This window comes from Neomonachus schauinslandi, chromosome 8, assembly GCF_002201575.2.
Source record: "Neomonachus schauinslandi chromosome 8, ASM220157v2, whole genome shotgun sequence".
Lineage (NCBI taxonomy): Eukaryota > Metazoa > Chordata > Mammalia > Carnivora > Phocidae > Neomonachus > Neomonachus schauinslandi.
The window spans coordinates 1,007,232-1,015,723 of NC_058410.1; positions in this window are offsets into that span (position 1 = coordinate 1,007,232).

Genomic DNA, 8,492 nt, shown 5'->3' on the forward strand with positions numbered 1-8,492 from the left:
CTAGCGGAGCGGACCTGTTCATGTGAGTAGATCCCAACAGTCGGCGCTACAGGGAAAAGCCGTGGGATGATGCTGTGGCTGGCCTCGGGTGGCTGGCCTCGGATGCGTGTCCTGCAAGCCTGCTGCTGTGAACGGTGGACCCGGTCATGCCTCGGTGTTTGTCCATGGCAACCACAGGAAAGTTTCCATGCTGGATAGATATTAAATGCATATTTTGATCTTAGGTAGAAATTTGGCTCCTGATACACAGAAAAGAAACAGTCCACTGATTGCACCTTACAAGTGGTTGCACTTTGCAGTTCACTGAGTATTTCACTGTCACGTTGTGTGATCGCCAAACAGACCCGGCGCCGTGCTCTCCTCAGCCTGAACGTGGCTGCAGGCCTGTGTCTGATCCGGTCTCCCTCTGCCCCGCATCCAGTCAGGGCAACCATCAGGCTTCCCCAGAGGCCAACGCACTGGCTCCGTGTTGAGAGCTTGCCCCTCCCTGAATGCCATCCCACTGTCCCAACACCTGTCACTCCACCTGTAACCCCCCAGACCCGGGGGCCTTCCATCCTGCTCCTGGGGACCCGGGACCAGACCCCGCTGCTCACTACCTGCAGGTGGAGATGGCACATCAGGATGACAGAAGCTTCCGGATGATTTCCTTCACTTCACAGCTGGGACCGTGAACTGAAGAGGACACGAGGGGCTTCTGTCCAGCTGCAGCGTCCCCCACCCGATGTTTGTCCCACAACAGCAAGCGTATGATGAAAGTCCTTTTGATAATGAAGTAGACAAACATAAGTACGCAACATAAAATAAAGCAAATATTAAACAAAACCTGATTTCTTCATGATCAAGACTTCTCCTTGGACCCATGTGTGTTTTTTCATATATATATGTGTATATATATACATATATATACACATATATATATGTATATAACATTGTCTAAATATGAGCCAGTTCTCTTTATGTTATCACATTAAGCTGTATTTATCATTATTTTCCTTTTTTTTACAAAAATATTTTATTTATTTATTTGACAGGGAGAGACACAGTGAGAGAGGGAACACAAGCAGGGGGAGTGGGAGAGGGAGAAGCAGGCTTCCTGCCGAGCAGGGAGCCCGATGTGGGGCTCGATCCCGGGACCCTGGGATCATGACCTGAGCCGAAGGCAGACGCTTAACGACTGAGCCACCCAGGTGCCCCCCTCATCGTTATTTTCCTGCAAACAAACTAAATTTTAGGCAGCAAAACAATTTTGTCTACTTATGATTCCAAACATGCTGTGCTTCGTTTCAAATAACTATAGATTTAATGCCATATATAGAAGTTTCTACAAGTCATTTGAGACTTAAGTAAATTTGGTTTTTCTTTCAAACATATGCTTTGGAATAGAGGATGGCCAGTGTTTTCCATAAAGCACGAGGAAAGACTAAACCTCTTGGTTTTTTATTCAGATCATTAGATGCATGATGGAAATCACTGATGTTGAAATGCAGACTCTGTACATACAAGTGTTTTTTCCTGGTTATGAAGCCCAAAACATCCCTGAGAGATGAGCAGGCGGGGAAGAGGAGGCCAGGAGAGAGAGCATGAACGTATCACCTAGGCTTGGCTGCCCTTGGGCCCTCTGAGCCTCGGGCTGGAGGGCAGGCCAGTGGGGTATGCACGCCTGTCCTTCGGGGGCTGTGCTCAGGAAGCTTCTCTGAGAAGCGGGAGGAGCTCCCAGAGGCTGCTGTGCTCAGTGTGCTTACGGACATGGGCTTGAGCCGAACACATGGTCTCAAGCTTTTCCGGCACCTGCTCGGGCAGAATCTGGGCACAAAGAGTGAAATATTTTGGCAGTCAGCTCCGCTCAATGCTATGTCACCAGTGACAGTCTGATGCAGACACATGTTGGAATAAGGAGGCATCAAGGGGTAGCAACAAGTTTACCAAATCCCATAGATTTTGCCTCTGAAGGCAGAGATGTCTGGCTTGAATGCAGAGTCTGAAGGGTCTCTGCCATATTCACACCCACCCTCAGAGGCTGGGGGAACCCAGAGACGCCCCGGTCAGGGAAGGCCAGGCACTGTCCAACCAGCACCGTGCACGCAGACGCCCCGACGTCAGCCCTCGCTTCTGGAACGCCTGTAAACCCTCCCGCACGGATGTGGGTCATGTAACACAGTCTGCTGAGCAAGAAAGCTGTAAAAACCAGAGCAATAAAACGGAATGAGCTCCGTCAGCAGTCAACAAGCTGCGGAACGGTCTATCACGCTCAGCGGCCGCCCGCTCTCCGCCGGAACACGCGGTGACCGCTCGCAGGCAGCGCAGGTCTGAGAGGTTCTGAACCCGCTCCACAGGTCACGGGCCGCTGGTAATCTGGTCTTGTCCACGCCTCCTTGTCCTCAGTGGTAAAAACGGAGCATCTGCCTTTCTGTATGAGGGACGCTAAAGCACAAATAGACTTTCTGGGAGAGGTAAACTTACGAAAACCCATAAATATCTGCTCCTGACCATCCAGAATGGAAAAAGGATCCTTGTTCCAGGAGCTTACAGAGTTTTTACGTCTCCTTAACCGTGGGGAAGTGTGTCTGGCGTAACATTTCCAAGGGCCAAACACCCTGGGAAACAGAGCATTCCTCCATCTGGCGACAGGACACAGGCTCCGTCCTGCCGTGGAACAGCATGTGTCCTTCTGCGGAACAGCATGTGCGTGCAGAGGACCCTGAGCAGGGGCTCATCTCTGCACCCTTCCTTCTTCATCTCGGCTCAATTTTAACAGATCATCTCTAAGGGTGAGTGAATGCTTACCCTGAGCCATCCAAGCCTCCTGCTGAAAAGCCGAGGCTTCTTGTGAAATGTGCCCTTGCCAGACTCCACGTGGTATCACTCTTTATAAGGAAAAGTCTCAAACGGTGGCCTCCCTTGGCACCGTGTCTTGTAATTTAGGCCTCCTGCAGACCTCACCATCGTGCCCACCGCCCTGTGCCTCACCTCCCAGGTCTGCCCACCACTGGGCCGGGGTCCTGCCTCCCCTGTAGACCCAGGGGTTCCTTCCCCGGGTCCTCCCTTCTCCACCTAACAACTGGACGACCTCTTGAAAACTGAACTCTGAGGATGTTTCTTACTTGCTTAAAACCCTTTGGTGACTGTTGTTTCAGCTCAGTTCCAAACCTTGATATGAGACAACACTGAAGAAGCCGTGGGACGAGCTCGGGTCTGCTCAAATGGGGAGACTGGGAGGCAGCCGTGGTGCCGAGCTCAGTCCTTGGGGAGAGGGCAGGGTGGGGGCCTTCCTGGGCTGGTGTCCCTGAGGCAGCGACCCTGCACGAGGAACCTCACTGTGGGGGGACACGGTGGGACCTGGAGCCACCTGGGGGAAACAGGGTCCTTCCTCCAGCTGCAGCCCGCTCCCCCCAGAGCCCCTCAGGCCTGGCCGGTGGGGCAGGTGTGGCTTGCACAGTCCTGGGTCCAGCACCACAACATCTAGCCCAGCTGACAATTGGGCTGGCTGAAGTGGGGACCGAGGAGCTGGGACGCCTCACAGTTACCCTGGTCTGCCGTGAAGCCAGGGTGGAAGTCGCCACTCCCTGGGAGACAGACGTTCTGATTCTGGTTGGGAGTGGCCGTGTCTCCCTCTCCCTGAAGTGCAACCCTCCATACTCCCCAATCTCAAGCTGGCTCTCTGGCATCCGAAGCCTTCCCAGCATGACCCTTGAGACCAGAGGCTGGGTCCTGTCTGCCAGGGATCTCCCCAGGTGGCCAGTGGCCCGTCCACTCGAGAGCACCGTGACCACACTTGCAGAAGCACCTGCACCCCACAGTAACCTCACCTGCATCCAAGAGGGACGGTGACCAGGTCCGGGCTAATTAGGGAGTTTCAGAAAAGGCAATCATGGCGAGGAGAGAGGTGGGTGGCTCTGGTTTACGGGGTGAGGTGGGGTGACTGGGGTGTCTTGGGAAGCCATGCTTGAGAGGCATCCTAAGAGTAGAAGGGACCTCATGAGGACACCAGTAGGCACAGAGGAGGCTCAGGGCAAATGGGGTACAGCTGCAGGAGGTGAGGACGGGGCTCACACAGCTGCCGGCCCATCCTCATGGAGTATCTGACCCTCGCATTTGACAAGGAGGCAAAGGGGAAATAAGAATGACCAGCTGGCGAGGTGCTTGGCTGAGCTGCTGGGGATGGAGTTTCTGTCCCTTGGGTCCCTGAAGGGGTTGGAGAGATGCAGGGCTCCGGGTCCTGATCCTTCATTAGAAGCTGTTTCTATTGAATGAGCTCCCAGAACTATGAACTCAGCTTGAAAACTGCTTACAGAACATCTTCAGCATAATTCAAGGGCTTGTATTGGCAGGAACAATCTGGGCCACATTCACACATGACTCTACCCTGTTACCGAGAAGTATTTGCATCTCAGGCAGAATTGGCTGAGAAGTAACGCTTTACAGCTTCCCAGAGGGAAGGATGGAGAATAGGGTCAGTGGGGTATTTCAACTTCTCTGAGATTCCTTATGAAGCTTTACCTCAAAAGTTTGTTATGAATCTCTGTAAACCTTCCTGGGGAAATAAACCTAATCACAAGATCTGTGCATAAAACGAATCCAATAGAAGAGATTCACGAAGACTTGGCAGAAGCTCCAGAGCCTCGGTGCAGGGCAAGGAGGACACCCTGCCCTCTCCTCTACCAACAGGAGCTCCCGGAGTCTACATTGGCCGGCCTGGCACTGGCGGGGAGGGCAAGGGACCAGTAGCAAACTCAGGAGCTCATGAATGCCAAGCTGCTCCTCACAGGCGACTGCAGCACCCTTGGGAAGGGTTAGCGTTGGAGGAAATAAAAAGATTGGTCTAAACGAAAGAACATGTTATCACCGGCATTTCCAAAGATGGATTCTTTCAACTGAATCCTGTGATTCTTTGGTAGGAAGTTATTGATTATTGATCGATATTACATTTAGTATTTGTGACTCTTACTCTTACGGGATAAGACAAGATCAATACTGCCATTTGCTGTCCTCAGGCTTCAGGAGCCTTGGAAGAGGGTCCCCTCGTTCCTTGTCCTCACACAGTGGTGACGGCCATCGTCACCACAGATTTCCTTGTGGGAAGGCGGGGGCAGTCTTGCCCACATCTCCTCCCCTCTGGTTTGAGCCGGGCTGCTAGAATGAGGCGGTTCTTCTTTGGTTTTTAAGATTTATTTATTTCAAAGAGGGAGAGAGCAAGCAGGAGTGGGAGGGGCAGAGGCAGAGGGAGAGAGAGAATCTCAAACTGACTCTGCACTGAGCACGGAGCCCAATGCGGGGCTCAATCCCACGACCCTGAGATCATGACCTGAGCTGAAACCAAGAGTCTGGTGCTCAACCAACTGAGCTGCCCAGGTGCCCCCAGGCAGTTCTTAAGTATAAGCACCACAGGCAAGAACATCAATGTCAGGATATTGATAACAAAATCCTAATAATTAGTCACACAAGGATGATTTTAAATATCTTCCCATGTATCATTGTACTTGGTCAAAACTTTGTGATGCAGTTTTGTTAATTTTATCCAGTAAGAAAGTGTATTTTATGGCCTCATAATGGATGCTCAGAGGCAGGCTGAAACTCACTCAGATCCACGCCCATATGAGAAGCCAGTGCAGGACACGTGGGTCTTCTGCCTTCAGATCTGTGTTTCTTCACAGTGTTTCCCACCAAACACCTAACTGAAGCCCTCAGCATGAGATTCAGCCTACAGACTTGCAAACTCTGAGACTGGTCTAATAAAAATGCCATTGGGGGTCATCCTCATCGACCAAATGCAAAGGAAGGAAGAAAGGGAGGAAGGAAGGAAGGAAGGAAGCGACACCTTCCATAACTAACCACTTAAGGAATTACTCTAAAAGTGCCCTCCGGAATCTGGTCAAGCTTTGGGTGAGAGATCGGTCAGCATTAGGCCATTTCTTTCTGTCTGGTGGAATAACCCTGAATGAAAACTCCCAAACCCCCGAGACCAGGTGGGGAGATCTTGTGTCCATGATCTGCTATAGCCCTGCTATGATTAGCTATAACCTTTCTTATTTTGCAAACACAAAATTGGTAGTTTCAAATCACGACCAATCCCTTTCAAGCAAAATTCAAAATACTATTATACTGTTTGAACAGACGAAAAGGAGCCACTGAGTAAGATTGACAACAAATGAGATTTTTAAATATTTTTGCTTCCAGCAGAACAAAGCTTTTGTCCCGCTGGTGAGTGAAGGGGGGTCCGAGAGCACTTCAGGGGACTGAAGTACTAGGACCCACATGCTGTGGCTTTAAGAGAATTTTAAGCAGCTACCCGCGGACGTGCTCGCGGAGAGCACCTGGTGCTGCCATCCGGGTGAAGAGCCTCACACAGTGGTGATTAACACATGTTTGGAGAGTGGGCGTGTTAATGAGCGACCCTGCAGGAGGGACAGCCGCGACTCCAGGCACGGCGTTCACACTCCCACCTGCATGCACGTTTGCACGGTCACGTTATCGTCCCGCGAGCACGACGCCCTCCCCGTCGTGGAGGTGACCTGGCGCACTTTGCCAGGAAGAGCAAATGTCAGCAAGAGACCCTCCGTCAGTGGATGGGATCGCCTAGAGGCTTCCGGCAACGCGAGGAAAAGCCATCCACTGCTCGCTGGGTATCAGCACTCTCGTGGGGGGTGGTCACTTGGAGTCCCAGACATCCCACCCCCTCGGCTGTGGGTCCCACCCCACTCGACTGCAGGGCAAACAAACGTGTGCTGGAAATACGCCGGATGCCCTATCTCCACACAGGGCACATTCTCGCTAGAATGAGCAAGCATTCGCTGCTTTTGGCTCGGTTGGGCATTATCTCCCATGAGATAAATCTTTTGGCTAAAATAGGATTTTAAAGATTCTCAAATGTTCGAGTTTGCATTTCTGCATTAATTAGGTTAAAATGGAGCCAGTGTCTCTGAAAACTCACATGATCTTAAGTCGTGAGGCTGCTCCTAATTATGGCATCCTATTTATGTTCATCTTCCTCATTGGCAAGGAAGAGAAATATCCAATAAATAAGCAAATGGTCGTTCAACCTCAGGGCCAGGAGGAAGGTCTCTGTGGGAAATGAGCCGGCCGTTCACGTCTGCTCCTTATCAATGTTCGTTGATGTATTGGTTTGACTCTTTCCTTCAGCCCTGTGGGAGGACCCTGTCCAGTAACTGTTGTATGCAATACAACACAATGGCTATTGAAATATGAAAATAATTAGAAGCAGAAAAGATGAAATTATAAAATACATATTGTGGTATCCACTAGTAAAGAGACCTACTTATAAGTTCTACTTATTTGTTCTTTCACCCACTCGTTTATATAAGTTACTCCATGTCTACCTGTGCTTTCAAAGTTGTTCAATATTTGGTTTCAGGTCTGTCCCTCTCCTATTTGAATTAGGGCCCCACTAGATGCTCTCACCAGCAGCAATCTTAGGGGGTGGACAGGACAGGGGAGAGGGGCCAATCCCAGGGGGGAGCGGGGTGGGTGGGTGCAGCGTGGATGGATGCCATGGATCAGGAAACGCACCTGCATTCCTCCAGCATTCTTTCTTCTTTCTGGAAATCTAGTAACTTCCTTAGGATGTGTCTTGATATAGATCAAGAAAGATGATCGCGTATTTCTACCATCAGGACTATTCACCACGATTGTACTCCGTCATGGGCTGGACGCCCCGTGCCTGGGGTCCATACCTGCCGCTATCATGAATGCTTGAAATAAAAAGGGACCCAAAGAGCCTCTGTAGGGTGGAGACCACATAGTTTGGAGGTAGGAGACTTCCGTTTCAATACTGACCCATCATTCACTCTTTGTACCATCCTCAGCTCCCCCCTTACCTTCTGGATGCCCCACATCCCCAGTGTCGAGTGACGGCAACTGCCGAGTGTGGGGCATCCATAGAGCCAAGCAGTGCTCAGTCCTCCCCACCACAAACTGTTTATCAAGGAGATACATAAAAATCATTCAGGAATTGGTCTTAACTGAATAACATTTCTTTCTTCACTTATCCAAAGGGGAACATTTTTTTAAATAGTATGAGAGGTTACAGATGTGGCATTGAAAACAAAGAGCAAGATGATATATTTTCAGGTCATAAAATAATTTGAGCTTTTAAAATATAAAGCATAGGCATAAGCCTAAAAGTATAATTTTGCCAGACAAAATTGCTGAGGATTTGCCTATTCTTAACTCATGTTGCAACATAAAACCGACTTCTCTTTCCACTTGGGGACGGCTGGCTGATGGCATAGGCTGCCACATCCTCCATGCTGCCCCTGGCTCTCTGGAGACGCACCCCAAGCACAGCCTTCGGGAGCCTGGCCTTCGGGAGCCCGTGGATGACTTGAAATGCTCACCGACCTGACATTTGGTCGTACAACCACCACTCGCTCCTTATCTCTTCGTGTGAACCAGTACCCATCTTTCCTCAGGTGAGTTTCACTGCAGGTACTCCTGGGGCACCAGCTGTCAATGCCTACTGTTCTCTCCCGAAT